Genomic DNA, 24577 nt, shown 5'->3' with positions numbered 1-24577 from the left:
TTTATCGGAGACCTGTGCTTGCCAAAAGGTCCTTCACATAGATCTGCTTGAAGATGGAGCACTTTTGCAAAGTGTTGGAGCACTACAGTAACTATCTATGAATCACATAAAGACTTAAAAGATCATGGTTAAACATTTGACCACAATGTAAATGACAAAACAAACCATTATTGCTATTACATACAACATTTAAAAATAACTAGAATTATGACTGATAAAATTTTACCAGGACATACTAGCTTTTTAGGAATTCCATGTAATTGAACATACTAATCAAACATTTCTCTCTGAGATGGCTCAAGGGCCTTCAAAAGCAGCTGAAAGTTAGCTGGAGATCAAAAGAACTATTAGAATTGGCCAAACAACACTTATTCACTGAACAAAAGTAAAGAGATTTCGAACAAAAATACAGATCACAGACAGGCAAAGGAACTCACAAGCTGTTCGCAATCAAAAGCAGCATTCCAAGAAAACTTTGGAGGGAGAAACCAAATCCAGGCTTGCCCTAACCCACTTCCAACAAAATCCATCTTAGAAAATCCTGGTCATGCACAATTCTTTCCTCAGTGTTCCCTTTGCACAAATGTTCATCACCTTCTGTATCCATCTTATGTTGCCCCTTATTTTTTTCCACATTCAGACACAACCAGCTCTACTACAAAGGGACTTTCTTTTCTCTTTGTACCATCAGCCTGTTACCTAGCTGCTCACTTTCTTTATTATGTAGCTTCATAAATGCTTGAACATATGGAACTTCTTTTGTCTTTCTCTTCCTGTGACAAAAGAACTCTAGCTGAATGTGGTATAGTCATTTAGGCTCCCACTCAAAGACCACCATTCCTCATTTCTCAACAATGTATCCATACATTCGCCAAACAAAATTATAATAGAATTTCATTGATTCCTTAGTCTTAGGTTTACAACTATAGGTTGACCAGTCTGCCAGGATTTTGCCCACTGGCTATCACATGGAACTGAAGAAGCAGCACTTCTTATGCTTGAACCATAGAACACCCACACACGGACAAAAACAAAACAAAATCCTAAACACCAACGGAAGCCTCAAACCAAAGGAACCAGAAACCAAACAGAAACCAAAAACCAAACAGCACAAGACTCAAATCATCTTCCAAGTCTCAACTTAGCCTGTGACCTCTGTCCAAGGGGTGCACCTTCCAAATGAGATTTCCTGGAATGAAAAGTCACCCAAATGGGAACCAAGGTTCCCCCAAATGTACAGGGCTAAAAGGACCTCAGACTGCATGCCAGGGGAGTTACCACACGCTGGCTGAGGTGCTGAAACATCCCAAATGCTATTTTCCTGGTGCCCCAAAATAATCCCTGGGAGTAGGACATTCGGGGCAGCCCAGGCAGGAGGAAGAGAGGAACGTCCTCAAGGCAAAGACGGCCTGGGCAGCTGCTAGGGAGGTCCCTCTTCCACCATCTATTCCTGCCCCAGAGTTCTAACTGCTGGGATGACTGGGGCTCGGCCTTTCCAGGCAAGGGTCCCAGGTGGTCTGGCCTCTTAAGGAATTCTCCTACCCTACACTCTCTCGAAAGAGGCTGGCGTGGAGAAACTCTCAGTGCCCGATTGAGTCAGGGCACCCACAGGGGCCATCACCAACTCAGCCCCTCATTGGGTACTAAATTTGATGTCGAAAACTCGACCACTGTGCACCAGTGCCAAATCGAATCTGAGAGAGAGTGGTTTGGCGGAAGTAGAAAAGAATAGCTTTACTGCTTTGGCAGCCAAAGGGGGACACAGAAAACTCGTGCCCTCAGAAACCATGCGTCCCAATGCAGGAGGATCTGGTGAGGAGTTTTACAGCAATGGTTTAAGGACACAGTTGCTCCTAAGGTTTAGTGTGTGTACAGGGCCTTTACTCCCTTTAATGTGGGGTCTCTTGATGAGCTTCTCTGAGATGAAGAACACTAAAATCTTCTATTTTGTGGGCGTTTTAGGTTGGTAAAGAGCCCAAAGATATGCTTCCCTGTATCCCTTCAGGCAAAATCAGGATCCAGCCCCAAGGCTGCACTGTTGTTTCTTGATGCTTCCTCACTTTTCTCTGCATCCCCTCCCTTCCCTGATTAGCATCTGTTCCAATCTGCCCTTTGGAAATCAGGGAGGGTCCTGGAGGCTCTAGTGTAAATAAGGCCCTGACACTACACCTAATTCAGACCCTGATACTCTCCCTAACCAAGGCACTGACACTACTCCTAACTCTTTCCCTGACTCTGTACCTAACAAAGGCTCTGATGCTAATCCTAAGTCAGGCCCTGACACTGTGTGTAACTAAGGCCCTGCTGCCATCAATATCTAAAGTCCTGACATTATCCTGAGCTAATATCCTCACCCATGTCTCACTAAGGTCTGGTAACTGTCCCAAAGGAAGCCTTATGCTGTCCCTAAAAGAGGCCCTGAGAATGTCTTTAACGATGACCTTAATGCTGCTCCTACAGAGGCCCTTATGCTGCTCCTAAGGCATGCCCTGACACTGTCCCTGACTCAGGCCCTAAAGATAGGCTTCACATAGGCCCTGTTGCCGTACTTCAGTTAGGCTCTGACGCTGTCCCTACATCAAGCTGTGACAGTGGTCTTGATTAAAGACCTGACACTGGTCCTGATTAAAGTCCTGACACTGGTCCTAACTAGGACCTTGATGCTCTCAATAACTAACGTCTTCACGCTATCCGTAGATCATTTCCTGACACAACAAATGGCCTGGAAGCTGACTCTGTCCCGAGCTAATTTCCTGCTTCTTATCCTCAATAATGACCTAATGCTCGCCCTACTTAAGGCCCAGACTAGCCCTAAATAAGGCCCTGACACTGTCACTAACTAAGGCCCGAAATCTTCACTAATACAGGTCCTGCTACAGGCAATAACTAAAATATGACACTATCCTGAGCTAATATCCTGACCCATTTCTAGACAAGGTCCTGACACTGTCCCTAACAAAGCCCTGTTGCTCTCCCTAAGACAGGCACTGATGCTGTCCCTACCTGCAACCATGATACTGGTTCTAAATAAGGCCCTGATACTCTCAGTGACTAAGGTCTTGAAACTACCCCTAGGTCATTTCCTGACACGATCCATAAACTTTACCCTAAACCTAGCCATAGCAAATGTCCTGCCTCTTACGCTAATTGAGGCCTTACTCTCTGCCTAACACAGACCCTGAATATAGGCCCAAGGCCATGACACTGTCATTAAGGCCTAGATGCTCGTCCTAAATCGGGCCAAGAACTGACACTCAATAAAACCCTAACACTATTCCTAACTCAGGCCCTGACACGGTACCAAACAGAGGCCCAGATGCTAGTCCTAACGCAAGCTCTGACACTGTGTCTAACTAAGGCCGTGCTGCCGTCAATATCTAAAGTCCTGACATTATCCTGAGCTAATATCCTGACCCATCTCTTACCAAGGTCCTGAAACTGTCCCAAAGTAAGCCCTGACGCTGTCCCTAAGTGAGGCCCTGAGGCTGTCCCTATCAGAGGCCCTGAGAATGTCTTTAACGAACACCCTAATGCTGATCCTACAGAGGCACTTATATTACTCTTTAGACATGTCCTGACACCGTCCCTCACTCAGGCCCTAAATATACGCCTCACTTAGGCCCTGTTGCCGTACCTTAGTTAGGCTCTGACGCTGTCCCTACATCAAGCCCTGACACTGATCCTGATTAAGCCCCTGACACTGGTCCTAACTAAGGCCCTGATGCTCTCAATAACTAAGGTCTTCACGCTATCCCTAGCTCATTTCCTGACACTATCCCTGGCCTGGAAGCTGACAGTGTTCCGAGCTAATTTACTGACTCTTATCCTCACAGAAGCCCTAATGATCTCCCTAACTAAGGCCCAGACTAGTCCTAACTAAGGTCCTGACACTGTCTCTAACTAAGGCCCGGAATCTGTCCCTAAGATAAGCCCTGCTGCCGGAAATAACTAAAATCCAGACACTATCCGGAGTCAAGTATCTGACCAATTTCTAACAAAGCTCCTGACACTGTCCCTAAGAAAGCCCTGTCTCTGTCCCTAAGTGAAGGCCTGAGCCTGTGCCTAACTCAGGCCCTGAAGCTATGCCTAACTGAGCCCTTGACGCTGTGACTACCTCAGGCCCTGATCATATCTTTAACTAAGACCCTATTGCTGACCCAACAAAGGCCCTGATGCAGCTCCTACATCATGACCTGACAGTGTCCCCAGCTAAGGGTCTGATGGTTGGCCTCAATCTGTCCCTGGGGCTCTGCCTAAGTCAGGCTCTAATGCTGTCCCTACCTGAAGCCCTGACACTGGCTCTAATTAAGGCCTTGATACTCTCAGTGTCTAAGGTCATGACACTACCCCTAGGTCATTTCCTGACACGATCCATAAACTTCACCCTAAGACTGTCACTTGCAACTGTCCAGCCTCTTATGCTAAATGAAGCCCTCATGCTGTGCCTAACTCAGGCCCTGAATTTAGTCCCAAGGCTGTGACACCGTCCCTAACTGAGGCCTAGATGCTCTTCCTAAATCTGGCCCAGAACTGTCCCTCACTAAAGCCCTAACACTATTCCTAACTCAGGCCCTGACACGGTACCTAACAGAGGCCCAGATGCTAGTCCTAACGCAGGCCCTGACACTGTGTCTAACTAAGGCCCTGCTACCGTCAATATCTAAAGTCCTGACATTATCCTGAGCTAATATCCTGACCCATGTCTTACCAAGGACCTGACACTGTCCCAAAGTAAGACCTGACACTGTCCCTAAGTGAGGCCCAGAGGCATTCCCTATCAGAGGCCCTGAGAAGTTGTTAAACGAATACCCTAATGCTTATCCTACAGAGGGCATTATACTACTCCTAAGTCATGCCCTGACACTGTCCCTCACTCAGGCCCTAAAGATAGGCCTCACTTAGGCCCTGTTGACGTACCTTAGGCCCTGACGCTATCCCTACATCAAGCCGTGACACTGGTCCTGATTAAGCCCCTGACACTGGTCCTAACTAAGGCCCTGATGCTCTCAATAACTAAGGTCTTCACGTGATCCCTAGCTCATTTCCTGCCACTATCCCTGGCCTGGAAGCTGACTCTGTCCCGAGCTAATTTCCTGCCTCTTATCCTCACTGAAGCCCTAATGCTCTCCCTAACTAAGCGCCAGACGAGTCCTAACGAAGGCCCTGACACTGTCTCTAACTATGGCCCGGAATCTGTCCCTATACAGGCCCTGCTGCCGGTAATAACTAAAATCCGGACATTATCCTGAGTTAAGAATCTGATCCATTTCTAACCAAGGTCCTGACAGTATCCCTATGAAATCCCTGTCTCTATCCCTAAGTGAAGGCCTTAGGCTGTGCCTAACTCAGGCCCTGAAGCTATGCCTACCTGAGGCCTTGAAGCTGTGACCACCTCGGGCCCTGATCATGTCTTTAACTAAGACCCTATTGCTGACCCAACAAAGGCCCTGATGCAGCTCCTACATCATGCCCTGACAGTGTCCCCAGCTAAGGGCCTAACGCTAGGCCTCCCTCAGTCCCTGTGGCTCTCCGTAAGTCAGGCTCTGACGCTGTCCCTACCTGAAGCCTTGACAGTGGTTCTAATTAAGGCCCTGATACTCTCAGTGACTAAGGTCTTGACAGTATCCCTAGGTCATTTCCTGACACGATCCCTAAACTTTACCCTAAGCCTGTCCCTAGCAACTGTTCTGCCTCTTATGCTAACTGAAGCCCTTATGCTGTGAATACCTCAGGCCCTGCATTTAGTCCCAAGGCCGTGACACTGTCCCTAACTGAGGCCTAGATGCTCATCCTAAATCCGGCCCTGACACTGTCTCTAACTATGGTCTTAACACTCTTGCTAACACAGGCCCTGACACAGTACCTATCAGAGACCCAGATGCTAGTCCCATCTAAGGCCTTGACACTGTTCCTAACTAAGGCCCTGCTGCCGTCAATATTTAAAGTCCTGACAGTATCCTGAGCTTATTATATCCTGGCCCATGTTTTATTAACATCCTGAAACTGTCCCAAAGTAAGCCTTGACGTTATCCCTACGTGAGGCTGTGAGGCTGTCTCTCACAGAGGTCCTGATAATGTCTTTAACAAACCCCTTAGGCTGTTCCTACTGAGGCCCTTATGCTGCTGCTAAGTCATGCCCTGACACTGTCCCCAGCTAAGGCCCTGACTCTAGGCCTCACTCAGGCCCTGTCGCTCTCCCTACGTCAGGCTCTGACACTGTCCCTACCTGAAGCCCTGACACTGGTTCTAAATTAGGCACTGATGCTTTAAGTAGCTATGGACTTGACACTATCCCAAAGTCATTTCCTGACGCTATTCCTAGACCTTAACCTAACCTTGTCTTTAGCTAATGTCAAGTCTCTTATGCTAACTACATCCCTGATGCTGTCCCTAACTAAGACCCTGAATTTAGTCCCGAGCCTGTGAACCTGTCTCTAACTAAGGCCTGGAGGCTGTCCTTAACAAAGGCCCTCAACTTATCTTTTACTGAGGTCCTGCCACTCTCCCTAATTAAGGACTGAGGCTGTCTCTGACTAAGGCCCTGGGTCTGTCTTTAACTACTGGCCTCACTCTTTCCCTAACAAAGGTCCTGACACATTCCCTAACTAAGACCCTGACACGGTCCCAAATAACTTGAGCTGTCCCTCATTAATGCCCTGTTGCGGCCCAAAACTGAGCTACTGAAGAGGGCTCTAAGGTCCAGATGATGTCACTAATGACCCAAAATGTCTCTTACTAAGGCCCTCAAATTACCTCTAACTGAGGCCCTAAAGATGTCCATAACTAAGGCCCTGACACTATCTCTAACTAAGACCCTCAAGTTATCTTTAACTGAGGCCATGACAGTGTCCCTAACAAAGAACCTGACACAGTCTCTAACTAAGGCCCTGAGTCTGTCTTTACCTAACGGCCTCACTCTTTCCCCAACTACTCCCTGACGCTGCCCCTACCCAAGGCCCTGACGGCGTGCCTAATTGCCTGAGCTGTCTTTCACTAATACCCTGACCCTGTCCATAACCAACGCACTGATGATGTCCCTAACGAACAGCCTGAAGTGTCTCTTACTAAGGCCCTCAAGTTTTTCTCTGAGGCTCTGACACTCTCCCTAATTAAGGCCTTGACACTGTCTGTAAGTAATGGCCTGATGCAGCTCCTACCTGAGATGCTGATGCTCTCACTGAGACCTTGAAGTCTCTACCTGAGAAGTTGAAATTGTCTGTAACTAATTTCCTGGCTTTTTCCTTAACTAACATCCTAATTTTGTCCCTAAATAATGCCCTAACACTGGTCCTAACTACGGCCCTGATGCTGACCCTATCTAAGGCCCTGACGGTGTCCCTAATAGACTTAGATGTCCCTCACTGTTGGCCTGACCCTGTCCCTCACCAAGGCCCTGACCCCCTTCCTAACTAAGGCTGTGATGATGTCTCTACCTGAGGCACTGTCACTGTCTATAGTAACGGCCAACTCTTTCCCTAACACCCTGATGCTGTCCCTAATAGCCTCACGTATCTCTCAATAACACCCTGATCCTGTCCATAACTAAGGCCGTGAATATGTCCCTAAGTTATGTCTCTGACGCTGTTCTTAACTAAGGCCCTGATGCTCTCTCTACGTAAGGCACTGACACTACCTATAATAATGGCCTGACTCTTTCCCTAACTAATACCCTGGTGCTATTGCTAATTGAGGCCCTGAAGATGTCCCTAATACCTTTAGGTGTTCCTCTGTATCACCCTGATCCTGTCCATAACTAAGGCCTTGAATATATCCCTAGGTAAGTCTCTGATGCTGTTCCTAATTAAGGCCCTGATGTTGTCTCTACCTCAGAATCTGAAATTCTAATGTCCTGACTCTCCCTAACTAACATCCTGATGCTGCCCCTAAGTGAGGCCCTGACACTCTTCTTAACTAAGGACTTGCCACTGTCCCTAACTAAAACCCTGACACTGTCTGTAACTAATGACCTGACTGTTTCCCTATCTAACACCCTAGTTTTGGACCTAACTAATGCCCTGACACTGGTTCTAACTATGGCCATAATTCTGCTCTAAGGCCCTGAAGATATCCCTAAGTAACAGCCTGAACTGTGTCTAACTAAGGCTCTCACGTTATCTCTAAGTGAAGCACGGACACTGTCCCTAACTTAGGCCGTGATGCTATCCCTTATAGTCTAAACTGTCACTAAATAATGCCCTGATCCTGTCCATAAGTAAGGCCCTGAATATGTCCCTAAGTTCATCTCTGACGATGTCCTTAACAGCGTGAACTCTTTCAAGTTATCTCTGAGCCTCTGACACTGGCCCTTCCTAAGGCCTCACCCCGGGGTTGTCCCAGGCTGCTGGGCAGTTTTCTCTTGTCCGCATCTCTAGCCAGCTGCCTGCCATCAGCTACTCTAAGATTCTGCGATGCAGTAGTCCCACGTGGGATGTGCCTGTGTAGGCTCACCTGCGGGAAGAGAGTCATGGCCACTCCGCCCTCCAGGGGACTGAGTTTCAGGGTAGGAGCCTCTCAGCCAGTGTCTGGACACAGGGTTCTGTGTCCTTGTTTGTTGTAAATCCCTTGGAGTTACCTCTAACATTTTTGATGGATATCCCTCCCCTGCATATTTATAATATAAATTATTTACCACATTAAAATCCAGGAATGACATTCTTAGAATGAGCAGGAGAACACTGGATGCCACCCCAATGATCTATTACTTGGAGGATTTAAAATTCTAATGAGAAAACACTCGCTCTCCTCACCCTCTTGGGCGTCAGCACAAGGCGGGAATCAGCTGCATCCTTTATTTATCCCTCTGATTTTCCAGACCCTTTCCTTCCAGAAGAAATCTCTGGGCTCTTCGGGAGCTCTGAGTGGTGGCCGTCAGGTAAATCTGAGACTGAAAAGCAAGAGGAAGAGAGACAGAGGGGGAGATGAGAATCGGTGATGGGGAGAAGCAGTGGCGTCCACATTCAATCGCAGGCTGAGAGTCTGGGTTAGTCTCCAGCGAAGCTAAGGACCACCAGGGTCTGGCCCCACTGGCCTTGTCACCTGGTGTGGGGACTTGGGACAGCCAAACCCCCATGGCCACTCTCAGAGAAATCAGGGAGGCGGGAGGGCACCCCTGAGAGCCAGATGGAAAATGGTCATGCTGTGAAATAATAAGATGCCCTTTCCGAAAAGTGAAGACTGTTCTCTTGGTTCTCACAGACTTGCAAATACTCTGTGTCCATCTGGAGGCATGCTGAAGCCTTCAGCCTTTGAGGGCAGTAATGGGAGTGCATCTGGGCTCAAAACCATCCAGCACTCACTCCCTGAGGGTGCTGAGGATGGCCCGTGTCCACCCCTCGGGTGCTGTGGGGCCTGAAATCCCCTGATCACCGACGACGGGAGGGGCCGCACAGACATTCCCCTGGACCACCGGGGGCTCGGCTGCTGGGCTACAGTCCTTTATCAGATACATGGTTTGCAAACATCTTGGGCCATTGTGGATGGTGGATTATCTTATTCCTTGCTCCTTTTATACACAACGGTTTTTCATTTTGAGGAAGTGCAATTCATCTATTTTGTGTTTTGTTGCTTGTGCTTTTGGCAGATCTAAGAAATCATGACCAAATCCAAGGTCATGAAGATATACTCTGTTTTCTTCTAGGAGTTTTATAATTTTGGTTCTTACATCTAGGCCTTTGGACCATTTTGCGTTGATTTTGTATATGGGGTGGGGGGAGGTAAGGGTCCAACTTTACTCTTCTGCATGTGGGTATCCAGTTGTTCCAGAACCTGTGCTCACTGTTTGGGAGAAAATACCTGCAAATGATGCAACCAACAAGGGCTTAATTCTAAAATATACAAACACCTCATACAACTCAAAAGAGAAAAAAAATTTAAAAATAGACAGAATTTTAGCAGGTCTAAATAGACATTTCTCCAACGACATACAGATGGCCAAGAGGCACCTGAAAAGATGCTCCACGTTGCTAATTATTAGAGAATGTAAATCAAAACTACAGTGAGTTATCACCCCATAGTGGTCAGAATGCCCATCATTAAAATGTGTAGAAATAAATGTTGGAAGGGGTGTGGAGAAAAGGGAACCCTCCTACACTACTGGTGGGAATGTAAATTGATGCAGCCACTATGGAAAACAGTATGGAGGTTCCTCAAAAACTAAAAACAGAATTACCATATGAACCAGCAATCCCACTCCTGGGCACACATCCAGACAAAACTATAATTCGAAAAGATACGTGCACCCCAGCATTCACAGCAGCACTCTTCACGACAGCCAAGACACGGAAGCAACCTGAATGTCCCTCAACAGATGAATGGATATAGAAGATGTGGTACATATATACAATGGAATATTACTGAGCCATAAAACAGAATGAAATAATGCTATCTGCAGCTACACGGATGGACCTAGAGATTATCATAGAAAGCGAAGTAAGTCAGACAGAGAACAACACATACCATATGATATCACTTATATGTGGATTATAAAATGAGACCCAAATGAACCTATCTACAGAACAAAAACACAGTCACAAATATAGAAAACACACTTGTGGCTGTCAAGGGGCAGACAGGGGAGAGGGATGGATTGGGAGTTTGGGATTACTAGATGCAAATTATTATATATAGGATGGATAAACAAGGTCTTACTGTACAGCACAGGGAACAGTATTCAATACCCTGTAATTAACCATAATGGAAAAGAATATAAAAAATATGTATATATGTATGTTTGTATATATGAATCACTTTGCTGTACAGTAGAAATTAACACAACATTGTAGGAGCACGGACACTCCCGTCAGACTCAAGGTGACCTCTGGAGCCAGGACAGAGGCCCGGCCTCTCTGTGGGCAGGCGAACCCACACCGCCCAGGCCCTGGTGCAGTGCCCGTTCCGTGGGGTCAGCTGGGTGCACGCAGGTCAGCCAGTGTCTGTGTGTCTCAGCCTGTAACCGCAGACCACACTGTCCTGCTCTGCTCACAAGAGCGAGGCCAATGGAGGGACAACAGGGGTGGGAACAAAGCCGGCTCATGGCCCGGCTGGGTGAGAAAGGGTCCAAGGAGCGAGAACCAGGCTGCCCTTGCCTGGTGAGCCGAGAGCTGACGTCCACTCTGTGGGCAGCCCCTCTCCCCACGTCCCGAGGTAAGGCTGCCTTTCCTGCACCCTGGGCAGTGTCATGCCTGTGTATAGAGCAGGACGCACAGCAGTGCACGCAGCAGGCCTGATGCCTGTCCTTGCCATGTACTTGGGGGCTTGCTGAGGGTGGAACATCCCGACAGGACACGGGCCGACCCCGGGGAGGATGTACGAGTGAAGAGTTTGGGAGTCTCTGGAGGGGATCCTCACCTGTCTGCACAGGTGGACTGAGGACACTGACCAAGGGTGGGCAGGCAGGGAGCCCCGGAAGGGTCCTAGGACTTCCCAATATAAAGGACTTCCCTTTCCTCCCTGTTGTGGATGACTTGGATCTGGTAGAAACAGCAGGATTTTGGAAGTTCAATTTTCCACATCATTCCACCAAAAAAAACTGTTAGAAATAATAAATGAATTCAGTAAAAACACAAAATCAGTACACACAGCTCAACTGCATTCTAAACACTAATAATGAACCATCAGAAAGAGAAAAAACCCTATTTACAACTGCATCAAAAAGAACATAATACCAAGGAATAAATTTAACCGAGGATGTGAAAGACCTGAAAACTTTAAGACACTGAGGAAGACACAAGTCGGTGGAGAGACTCCCCGTGCTCATGGAATGCAAGAATTACTGTTGCTAAAATGTCCGTTCCACCCAAAGCGGTGCACACAGGGAAGGCAGGCCGTCCTGAAGCTCCAATGGTGTTTTTCACAGAAATGGAGCAAATCCTCCTAAGATGTGTGTGGAGCCACAAAGGACCCCGAAGAGCCAAGGCGACCCTGAGAAAGGAGAACGGGCCGCAGGCATCTCCCTCCCTGACTTCACACTTCATCACGAAGCTACAGTCCCCAAAACAGTGCGGAACTGGCTCAAAACAGGCGCACAGACCAGAGCGACGGGACGGAGAGCCCAGAACCCACCCCGCACGGTGCGGGGGGAGGGGGCCGTTAAGTTACGACAAGGGGGCCAAGGACACACCGAGCGGAAGGGCAGCCCCACGGTAAACGGTGCGGGGAAGACTGCACACCCCATAACCCACGCGGCTCCACCGCACACCAGCCTGACCAAAACCCCTGCTTTGCACACCAAGCCTTTCCTGGGTCGCACGAAATCGGGCCCCCTCAGCCGTCAGTCGCCCCCAGGAAGCTTCTCCCCACTTTTCCTCACTGTCCCCTCACCTGTTCCTCCAGCGTCGCCTGCGTCCTCAGGAAACCCAGCTCCCGCCAGCGTGGACGCAGCCCCACGTTGTCCTGAAGCCGAAACCCCAGAGAGTCCTTGAGGAGACCGAGCGCCCGTCAGCAGCCACAACCGGGCGCTGCCTGAGGAGACACAACTCCCCTCAGCTGCGCTCAGAGCTGCGTCCGCGGGGAACGCGCATGCGCTGTGGGTCAGAGGGGGGATTTCAGCGCCACCCTGTGGTCGGTGAGGGAAGTGCAGGCCGCCACTCCCTCACGGGTCACTGGAGACAGTGACCCTGCCGGCAGAACTGCTGAACCCACTAAATTGTGGAAATTCAAACAAATGAAGACAATATCCCATAGCTTCTCGAAAGTAGTTAAGAAACAGTGAATTGGAAACCATATGGAATAAAATGAATGTAGACACAAGCTTTACAACCTACACCAAATTCACTCACAATGATTCAGAGACAAGTTTTAAATGCAAAACTATTCAGAATTATAGGAGAAAACATAAAAGAAAATTGATATGAGGTTGGGCTTGGTCATGTCCATCATAAGCTTTGTGGTTTTAACACACAACACAAAAAAGCAGTCTAGAAAGAAAAACAAGGGATTCTGTGGACTTTATAAAATTAAAGATTTCTACTGTGTGAAAAACCTCATTCAGACAATCGAGAGACAACACACACTGGGGGAAAAAAACTGCAAACATATCTAATAAAGAATTTGTCTCAAAATATACAAAGAACTACAACACAACCCCATTAAAAATACGGAAAGCTCTAAATAGATACTTGGTCAAAGAAGGTACAGAGATAGTATACAAAACTATGCCCAGGACTGGGGGGCAGAGAAACAGTGGTCCAGTTAAACTCCCTGAGTCATGTGTGACCCAGGAGTAGTCCTGTCCTTCCTGGAGGCCTCAGCGAGATGGGGAGGGAGGAAGGGGAAGAGGGCGGATTCTGCTTAAACCTAACTCTAACCCCGACCACTCTCACCACTTTCATTCACCATGGTCTAGGAAGTCCTAGACATAGTAATTACATGAGAAAAAGAAATAAAAGGAATCCAAAGATAGAGGAAAAAGTAAAACTGTCACTGTTTGTATATGAGATGATGTTTTATATTTCATTTATTTATTTAATTATTCATTCATTTATTTATTCTGGTTGCGCTGGGTCTTAGTTGTGGCAGGTGAGCTCCTTAGTTGCGGCAGACATGATCCTTAGTTGTGGCATGCGAACTCTTAGTTGTGGCATGCATGTGGGATCTAGTTCCCTGACCAGGGATCGAACCAAGGCCCCCTGCATTGGGAGCGCGGAGTCTTAACCACTTTACCACCGGGGAAGTCCCGACATGATGTTTTATTTAGAAAATCCTTAAGATGACCCCCCAAAACAAATAGAATTCATTGGAAAATTCAGTTAAGTTGCAGGATACAAAATTAACCTATAGAAATCAGTTGCATCTCTATCCACTGGCAACAAACTTTCAGAAAGAGAAATTAAAGAAACAAACCCATTGACAATCGTATTAACAAAAATGAAATACCTAGGAATACATCTAACCCAGGAGGTAAAAGACCTGTACTCAGAAAACTGGAAGACACTGATGAAAGAAATTGGAGACGACACAGACAAATGGACATATAATATGTTCATGGATTGGAAGAATTCATATTGTGAAAATGATTCCACACCCCAGAGCAATCTAGAGATTTGATGCCATTCTTATAAAAATACCAGTGGAATTTTATGAGAACTAGAACAAAGAATTCTAATATGTGTAAGGAAACAGAAAAGAACCTGAATAGTCAATACGATCTTAAGAAAGAAGCATAAACTTGGACATATCACACTCCCTGTTTCAAACTATACTACATATCTAGAATAATCAAGACAGTAGGGTATAGGAACAAAAGAAATACACATAGATCCATAGAACACAATTGAGAGCCCCAAAATAAACACAGGCATATATGGTCAATTCATCTATGACAGCGGAGGTGAGACTATACAATGGGGAAAAGATAGCCTCTTCAATGAATGGTGGTGGGAAAACTGGACAACTACATGCACAAGAATCAAACTGGAATCCTTTCTTATACCACCTACACAAGCAACCTCAAAGTGAATCAAATACTTCAACGTAAGACCTGAAGCCATAAAGCTCCTCGAAGAAAACATAAGCAGTCTGCTCTTTGACATCCGTCTTAGCAATATTTTCTGGATCTGTCTCCCCAAGCAAGGGGAACAAAAGCAGAATAAACCAATGGGACTCCACCCAACTTTAAAGCTTTTCAGTGGCAAAGGAAACCATCCACAAAATGAAGAGGCAGCCTACTGAATGAGAGAAAGTAGTTGCAAACAATATGTCTGAAAAGGGGTTCATATCCAAAATAGATGAAGAACTCACACAACTGAACCTCCAAAAACCAAAAACCCAATTAAAACTTGGGACCGAACATTTCTCCAAAGAGGACGTACAGATGGCCAAGAGACATATGAAACTATGACCAATATCACTTATCATCAGGGAAACGCACATCAAAAGAACAATGAGATTATCACCTCACACCTAAAAACTTGGCTATCGTCCAAAAGACAACAAATAACAAGCCTTGGCGAGGATGAGGAGAACCCTCACGCATTCTCTTGGGAATGTTCATTGGTGCAGCCACTGTGGAAAACAGTACAGAGGTTCCTCAAGAAATTAAAAATAGAACTACCATATGATGCAGGAATTACACTTGGGGGTATCTTTCTGAACGAAACAAAAACAGCTCGGTGCTTTGTGACCACCTAGAGGGGTGAGGTAAGGAGGGTGGAAGGGAGGGAGACGCAAGAGGGAAGAGATATGGGAACATATGTATATGTATAACTGATTCACTTTGTTATAAAGCAGAAACTAACACACCATTGTAAAGCAATTATACTCCAATAAAGATTTAAAAAAAAATATAAGAAAACAAAAAATACGGGAATGCATCTAAGTCACATCTACAATGGACACTTAGGTTTATCTCGTATGTCTGAACCACAGTTACTCCTTTTTGACAGTCAAATGCATTTCCCTCCTCAATGCCAAAGCAGATGTACAATTCCTATCCAAAAGACCACAAAACAGGCCACTTTGGTCAGTAAAATTTAAGTTAAACCATGTATAAGCCAGAGTGACTTCCTCACACCTCAATATGTGAAGAGTTTTTTTTCCCTTTAGATTACATGTCTTTCAGTAGAAAGCACTGATGATCAAAATGTCAATCCCTCAGTGCCAGAATGATTCAGCTGTTTGGCCCACGTGTAGATCATGTCCCTCAGCGCTAGGCCTTCTTTATATTTGCCTAGTTAATCTACATTGGGGGAAAACTGATCAGGTATCGTGAACATGCTCAGAGGAATGTTAATGAGAAAATGCTTTATACATTTTATTATTCATACCCAATTGTCACAGAAGCATTGCACATGTGCTTTTAGAAGTAGACGTAAAGCAAACAGTGATACATCATGAGTAGTAACATTCTCATAACTTCACTAGGTAATTTTCCTTTCCTCTTAAACATCAGGGCAAAAGGAAGTCAACACGGTAACTTTCATAAATACACACTTCAATACAGAGGTGTCATTTATCCAATTGCTCCAAGTCCTAAGTAACTTGAGGGGAAGGACTTCCCTGTGTCTGGAAAACACAGATCAAAGCCAGTAACAAAAAAAACCAAAAACATTATAACCATATTTACCAGTTCACTCAGTAACCAATCCTTCTGTTAACTTCTTATGAAGCCATCCGATTCTCCATTAAGATTTTTCATTTCTTACCCACTGTGGCATTATGAAGAAATTTATCGGAGACCTGTGCTTGCCAAAAGGTCCTTCACATAGATCTGCTTGAAGATGGAGCACTTTTGCAAAGTGTTGGAGCACTACAGTAACTATCTATAAATCACATAAAGACTAAAAAGGTCATGGTTAAACATTTGACCACAATGTAAATGACAAAAGAAACCATTATTGCTGTTACATACAACATTTAAAAATAACTAGAATTACGACTGATAAAATTTTACCAGGACATACAAGCTTTTTAGGAATTCCATGTAATTTAGCATACTAATCAAACATTTCTCTCTGAGATGGCTCAAGGGCCTTCAAAAACAGCTCAAAGTTAGCTGGAGATCAAAAGAACCGCTTGCTGCAACTAGAGAGAAGCCCACGCAGCAACGAAGACCCAACACAGCCAGAAATTAATTAATTAAAAAAAAAAGTGAACAAGCACAACATAACAGAAATGGACTCGTAGATCCCCAGAACATGCTAGTGGTTGCCAGAGGGGAGAGGGGTGGGGGCATGAGTGCAAAAGGTGAGAAAGATTGGAGGTACCGAATTCCAGTTATAAAACAAATGTCAGGGTGATGTAATGTACAGAATAGGGAATAGAGTCCATAATACTGTAATAACATTGTACAGTGACGAATGGTAACTAGACTTACCCTTGTGATCATTTTGTAATGTATAAAAATATAGAATCACTGTGTTGTATACCAGAAAATTAACATAATATTACCTGTCAATTATACATCAATTTTAAAAAAAGAGAGAGAAAAAGGGAATTCCTTGGCAGTCCAGTGGTTAGGACTCGGTACTTTCACTGGCGAGGGCCCAGGTTCAATCCCTGGTTGAGGAACTAAGATCCCGCAAGCCGCACAGCACAGCCAAAAAATTAATTAATTTTAAAAATAAAAAAGAAGAAAAAAATACTATCTTAAAAACAAGAAAAGAGTGTAGTGAGATAAAAAGCAGATGTCAGATGAAACTTTAAAAGCATGCGGGTTGGGCTTCCCTGGTGACTCAGTGGTTAAGAATCTGCCTGCTAATGCAGGGGACACGGGTTCGAGCCCTGGTCCAGGAAGATCCCACATGCCACGGAGCAACTAAGCCCGTGCACCACAACTACTGAGCCTGCGCTCTAAAGCCTGCGAGCCACAACTACTGAAGCCTGCTCGCCTAGAGCCCATGCTCCGCAACAAAAGAAGCCACTGCAATGAGAAGCCCACGCACCGTAGCGAAGAGTAGCCCCCCCTTGCTGCAACTAGAGAAAGCCTGCACCCAGCAAGGAAGACCCAATGCAGCCAAAATTAAAAACAAATAAAATAAATAAATTTTTAAAATAAATAAAGGGTGCGGGTTGAAAGGACAATGTCCGCTGAAGTTTGACTCTCAAGTGGCACAAACAGGACTTGAAGAGAGCAGCCATGGGATACCACTGGAATGTTTGTTTGTTTAAATAGGCTTCCTTTTTTAAAGAAGTTTTGAGTTCACAGCAAAGTTGGGCGGAGTGCAGAGAAGTGTCATGTGGCCCCTGCTCTGCTGCTGCTATTCCGTCATCCCACCCTCCCACCCCCAGCCCCACACACAGCTGCTCAAAGCCTCCGCCTCCCCAACTACCCTATCAGCATTCTGTGTGCTGGTTACTACAGATGAATCCACCGGACACCCGAGTCCAGCGTTTATATTAGGTATCACTCCTAGTGTTGTACATTCGATGTGTTTTGACAAATGTATCTCACCACAAATGTACCACACTGTATAGCTTCACTGCCTTAAAAATCCTCTGTGCTTGACCTATTTATCACCCACCACCACTCAACCCTGCCACAAACCCCTGGCTATACACTGACCTTTTCACCCTTTCTTGGTTGGCCTTTTCTGGAATGTCATATGTAGCTGGTACCCTAAGCTATGCCACCTTTCCAGATTGCCTTCTTTCAGTGAGTGATATGCACTTAAGGTGCCCCTCCCGTCTCTCCGTGGGTCCGTATCGCTCATTTCTTTTCAGTGCTGAAGAATATTCTGATGCATGGATGGAGTCCAGTCTGTGTGTCCATTCACCTGCTAAAGGACATCTTGGTTGCTTCCAAGTTCTGCAACTTATGGATAAAGCTGCCCTAAATGTCTGGGTGCAGGTTTCTGTGTAGATATAAGCATCTGACTCATTTGGGTCCATTGATATCAAGGAGTTCGAGGGCTGGATCATATGGTAAGAATGTGCTTCGTTTTCAGTTTCTGAAGATGGTAGCTGAGAGTATGTCAGCATACTGAGGAATCAAGCCAAAGAAGGAGGTAGAATTCAATGATGTCGGCAAGAAAGATGTCGCCAAGACAAAACCATGCTTTCATCCTCTTAGGGTTGACAGTTGGTCCTGAGAATTAAATGGACAGGGGATAGATTCCCAGGAGAGAAGCATCCACATTTATTTCCCATGAGTTTTACATGACCCAGGGCGCCCTCCTAAGGAAATGAAGAAAGACCCAGAGAAGTGGCAAAACCCAAATGCTTTTCTGTTGGGTTGAACAAAGAGGGGTGATTGCGGAAAAGGAACTACACTATGTGGGGAGGCTGAGGAGGTCGAGAATTCTGTTGAACAAGGTCTGTTTGCACAGAATTCTCTCACTCTCCACACTCTGCCCTTGACAACAACGTCATTCCCCTTCCAGCAGAGGATGGACATCTTCCATGGGGGTCGGTGGATGGGGAGACGGAGATGTTATCTCCTGCTTCCAGGAAGAAAGAGGGGAAGGCTCAGCACGCCCTTCCTGCACCTGCCGTATAGGGGGGTTTGTTTTGTTTTTGCTGTTTTTTAAAGTGTCTGTAGCTCAAGACAATATTCTGTTTTCCTTCACAACCAAGTCCTTTCCCTGGGGGTTGGCTTCTGACAGGAGGAGGGACACATGTTTCTGACATGATGGGCTGGGCAGGCAGAGGAGGCTAAGATGGGTGCAGACCATGCCTGTTCCCTTCTCATGTGTTTGGAAGATGATTCTGCTCTTGCAAGGTAGGATCTAACTTCTCCATGAACAATCTAGCAAGATACCAGCTGAAAAGAAGAAGACCAAAGGTCAGAAGACTGTGAAGAAGATGGATGATAGATGCCGGGGTCTCCTGAGCATTGTTGGAGGCACACGCACATCTCTGGTCTCTGGGCACCACGGTTATGGCCGATTTGGTGTGTGGGTCATTTTCGATGTACAGTGCTACCATTGGGCCACTTTGGGTTGTGTCTCCAGCTCACCTGAGCAAGGCCATCGTGCCAATGTAAGACGGGGCTCACCCAAGGATGGCATTGTGCCAGAGAAAGGGAGACAGCGGTATGTCATTGACCTTAAGATATTTCTAAGAGAGTGACCCTCTGGAGAGGCTGAGGTAGAAGGAGAGCAGCTGGATATCTGCCTGTTTGTTGGGTATTGGGAAGGGGGGTGCGTGCATTGTTTATTTTCTGGATGAGGGGTTAGCAGGATGAGGGAGTGCGGGTCAGCCCATATGCCAAGAAATCCAGAGTCTAGAGTGGCTCAGACTCAGGCCTTTTCTCAGAAACAGGCAGAGAGAGGAGCTGGCTTTGGTCACCACAAAGCTAACTGGCACCTCAGTAGTCACGACATAAGGTTCCCAGAATGAATTGAATTGCAGGAGCCAGCACGCCTGCAGCCCTGAGCCCTCAGACCTCAGCCCCAGGTGTGTACCTATTGCAGGAGAGATTTATTCCCTGCTTTCAAGGAGACAAACAGGAGGTGGAAAGTGTCTGTCTTGCGTGGGTCTTTTCTTCAGTAACATTAATTTAAAATAATCAATATATCTTTAAGAGATATTTTGAAGTGACCTGCCATGGGCCCTAACAATACATACATACCCTAACCCTAACCCTGACACCGAGGCTGACCAGAACCTGGACCCAGACCCTGACCCTGACCCTGACCCCCAACCCCTAACCCTCAACCGTAAAGAGTACCCCTAAACATTAACCCTAACCCTCACCCCCTATTCCCTCATCTTCCTACCCCCCCAACCAAAACTTTTTGCCGCATACTATAGCCATAAACCCTAACCTCATTACAGCCAGTCTGCTCCCACACTACCTGCAGCCAGAGTCTTAGTTCTCTGAACCACCTACGGCACCCACAGTGTAATCCAATCACATAAGTGTATAACAAAAACAAAAAAGAGCAATAAAACTTCAAAAATGGACGTAAGAATCTTCCACAACATAATAGTGGTATGAAACGACACCCCACTGAAAAGATTTTGCACCACTAACAAATGTCTCTACACCAGAAATTCCACATCATTAACATTTAAACCAAGAAATGTAATAAATTATTAAATAGAACCAACCAATGTAATACATGACAATAATTGTGAGAAGTTAAAACACATGATTAGGGACCTCCCTGGTGGCATAGTGGATAAGACTCCACATTTCCAATGCAGGGGGCCTGGGTTCAATCCCTGGTCAGGGAACTAGATCCCACATGCATGTGCAACTAAGAGTTTGCATGACACAACTAAGGAGCCCGTGGTCCACAACTAAGGAGTTGTCGAGCCGCAACTAAGGAGGCTGCCTGCCACAACTAAGGAGCCCACATGCTGCAACTAAGGAGCCAGAGAGCCAAAACTAAGGAGCCCACCTGCCGCAACTAAGACCCGGTGCAACCAAATAAATATTTTTTTAAAAACATGATTATATCACTAGATGAAGGAAAAACTCTAAACAAATTCCAGTCCTATTTTATGATATAAACACTCACAAAAGTAGGAGTAAAAGCACATTTTTTCACAATGATGTGGAGCATTGTGCAAACCATGCAGCAAATGTCATGTTCATTATTGAAGACTGAAAGGTTTACTTCTGAACATCAGAAACAAGGTCAGGATGGTGCCTTTAACCACTGCTGCTCAATGTTGTACTGGAAGTTCTACCCAAATCCATGAGGAAAGACATAAAAGGGATCCAGATATGAAAGTAGAAATTAAAACCAAGTCTTTTCACTATACAGTTGACATCGTCTGTATATATATAAGTTTAAAGCATAAATAATTTCAGGGCTTCCCTGGTGGCACAGTGGTTGAGAGTCCGCCTGCTGATGCAGGGGACATGGGTTCGTGCCCCAGTCCGGGAAGATCCCACATGCCGCGGAGCGGCTGGGCCCATAAGCTATGGCCGCTGAGCCTGCGCGTCCGGAGGCTGTGTTCCGCAACAGGAGAGGCCACAACAGTGAGAGGCCTGCGTACCACAAAAAAAAAAAATAATAATAATAACAATTTCAGCTAGCCAACTAATTCACAAAATAACAAGACAAAATATCAATACACAAAAAGCTATTTACTTCTTTTTTAAAGATTTATTTTTTATTTATTTATTTATTTTTGGCTGCATCGGGTCTTAGTTGCAGCACACGGTACCTTCGTTGCGGTGCACAGCCTTGTCTGTAGTTGTGGCACGCAGGTTTTCTCTCTCTAGTTGTGGCATGTGGGTTTTCTCTCTCTAGTTGTAGGACACGGGTTCCAGAGCACGTGGACTCTGAAGTTTGCAGCACGCAGGCTCTCTAGTTGAGGTGCGAGAGCTCAGTAGCTGTGGCACGGGCTTAGTTGCCCCGAGGCATGTGGGATCCTAGTTCCCTGACCAGGGATCAAACCGGTGTCCCCTGCATTGCAAGGTGGATTCTTTACCACTGGATCACCAGGGAAGTCCCTCTACTTACTTTTATAAACTACCAGTTAATAAACTCGGAAGGAATTTAAGAAGGGAGCTCCATTTTAAATAATGTCAATGTGATTAGAATATTTAGGAATAGCTTTAATCAAGGTTCAAGACTGGTACACAGAAAATGAAAAAACATGGCTGAAATAAATGAAAGAAAACCTAAATAGTTACAAAGCCGTCTCACGGTGATGGGAAAACTTAATATTGTTAATATGGCAATAATGCACAAAGAGATCTAGAGTCAAGGTGATCTCAGTGAAAATTTGGGAAGCAATACACAAGCTGATTATAACATTCATATGGATTTTCTAGGGACCCCTAAAAAGCAAAAACAAACTTGAAGAGTAAAATCAAAGTTGGAGGCGCACATTTGCCAATTTAAAATCTCAGTACAAAGCAACAGTAAATGAAACACTGTGATACTAAAGATATACATATAAATGAAACTGGATAAACAACCCCCAAATAAACCCATCCTGCTAGAATAATTTTTGACATAGGCGGACAACATTCAATTAAGGAAAGAATGGTCTTTTCAACAAATGGTGCTAGGCAACTGACTATCCACGTGCACAGCAATGAAATTTGACCCTTGCCTCACACCATAAAGACACTTAAAACAAATAAAAGTCAATCAGCCCTTCATATTCGTGGGTTCTACAACCATGAATTCAAACAATTATGGATATAAAATATTGCAGAAAACAATTCCAAAGTTTCCAAAGTGTAAATACTGAATGTCACTTCCAGTTAGTTCTTTAGATAGCATCTACATTATATTAGGTATTATGACTAATCTAGAGATAATTTAAAGTATGCAGGAGAATGTGCACGAAGGATACATGCAAATACTACACCATTTTATATAAGAGACATGAACATCTGTGGATTTTGGTATCCACGGGGCACATCTGGAACCATTCCTCAAGGAATACTGAAGAATAAATCAACTCTCAAAGGAAACAAGGCTATAAGTGTTCACGACCTTGGGTTTCGCTAAGGTTTCTTAGATCTGACACCAGGAGATAATCAATGAAAGAAAAAATAAATGCAGTTCCTCAAAATTAAAAACTTTTGTGCATCAAAAGACACTATCCATAAAGTGCAAAGAAAATAAAAATAGAAAATACTGACACATTATATATGTGATAAAACACCGCCATCCAGAATATATCAAGAACTGTTACAACTGATCAACAGAAAGACAAACCAGCCCATATTTTAAATGAATAAAGGACTTGAATAGACCTTTCCCTAGACGAGATGTATGATTTGTCAACAAGCACAGGCAAAGATGTCAAACGTTTTCCAGGCAAGATAGTACACGTGATGTGAGTCCATGGGCAATTATTAGAGGGTGGTTCCCTATATAACTTCAGGGTGTTTGGATGAGGATAATACAATGACAAGTGCCCTTGACCAGTGAAGCAGTATATGATCAATAATTGTAAGTCTGTTAGGAACACACAGATTGAGCTGGTTATAATTATTCCTCATAAAAATTATATAAGCATTAGGTACACTGTGTAGTATGTTAATGGGTTTAGAATTGTAATTCATGGTATACCTCACGCACCAATTGCAGTAGCATACCTGAAAGACCTCTAGATTTCTCAATGGAAGCTTCTACCTGCACTTTTGGCAATCGGAGCTCTAACCCATTCAGGGGTATTTTTACTATAAAAGCTAACCTGCATGATAATCAAGTGAAAACACTGGATGAAGACTTAGATAATGTTTGAGCTCAGTACTGAATTATTAAAAAGTAGTAAGTCTTGGGCTTCCCTGGTGGCGCAGTGGTTGGGAGTCTGCGTGCCGATGCAGGGGACACGGGTTCGTGCCCCGGTCCGGGAAGATCCCACGTGCCGCGGAGCGGCTGGGCCCATGAGCCATGGCCGCTGAGCCTGCGCGTCCGGAGCCTCTGCTCCGCAACGGGGGAGAGGCCACAACAGTGAGAGGCCCGCGTACCGCAAAAAAAAAAAAAAAAAAAAAAAAAAAAGGTAAAAAGTAGTAAGTCTTTAGGTAGATGGAATGAGCTGATGAGGAGTATTTTTAGAGGCAGTAAAGACGCTGACAGTCAAAGAAGTTAATGAAAAGTTAAGGCTATTGTCATTAAACTGGTTAAAAAGAAATAGGATAATAAAACTACTTAGCAAATTGTAAGTTGTATTAATTCAAATTGTATTATTTCTGGACAATTATGCCAGTGGTATTAATATAACAGCTTGAATAATAATTTTTTAAATTGAGAAAGGTTGAGCTTGTATACATAATTGATGCCATAAGTGTTTGTTGTTTTTTTTAACATCTTCCTTGGAGTACAATTGCTCTACAATGGTGCGTTAGTTTCGCTGTATAACAAAGTGAATCAGCTATATGTATACATATATCCCCATATCCCCTCCCTCTTGTGTCTCCCTCCCACCCTCCCTATCCCACCCCTCTAGGTGGTCACAAAGCACCGAGCTGATTTCCCTGTGCTATGCGGCTGCTTCCCACTAGCTGTCTATTTTACATTTGGTAGTGTGTATATGTCCATGCCACTCTCTCTCTTCATCCCAGCTTACCCTTCCTCCTCCCCATATCATCAAGACCATTCTCTACATCTGCATCTTTATTCCTGTCCTGCCCCTATGCCATAGGTGTTTGATACTATTACTGAAAGGGATAAAAGTACCGCAGTCTCACAAACAACAAATACTACTAAGATGATGGGTATTA

General features: G+C 45.1%; 1 long non-coding RNA gene across 3 annotated transcripts in view; it reads right to left on the bottom strand.

The window, feature by feature from the left end:
* Positions 1–12492, bottom strand: part of LOC117312999 (uncharacterized) — a 41378-nt gene extending 28886 nt beyond the window's left edge. For all 3 annotated transcript variants that reach the window (XR_004527496.2, XR_012333198.1, XR_012333199.1), the window contains exons 1-2: positions 12319–12492; positions 8748–8884 (exon numbers count right to left, since the gene is read on the bottom strand). This is a non-coding gene — a long non-coding RNA (uncharacterized lncRNA). The remainder of the gene's footprint in view (positions 1–8747; positions 8885–12318) is intronic.
* Positions 12493–24577: the final 12085 nt, after the last annotated feature.

Source organism: Tursiops truncatus, chromosome 7, assembly GCF_011762595.2.
Source record: "Tursiops truncatus isolate mTurTru1 chromosome 7, mTurTru1.mat.Y, whole genome shotgun sequence".
Taxonomy (NCBI): Eukaryota; Metazoa; Chordata; class Mammalia; order Artiodactyla; family Delphinidae; genus Tursiops; species Tursiops truncatus.
Note: the sequence above shows the minus strand (reverse complement) of the source record. Positions and strands in the feature narration are given on the sequence as shown.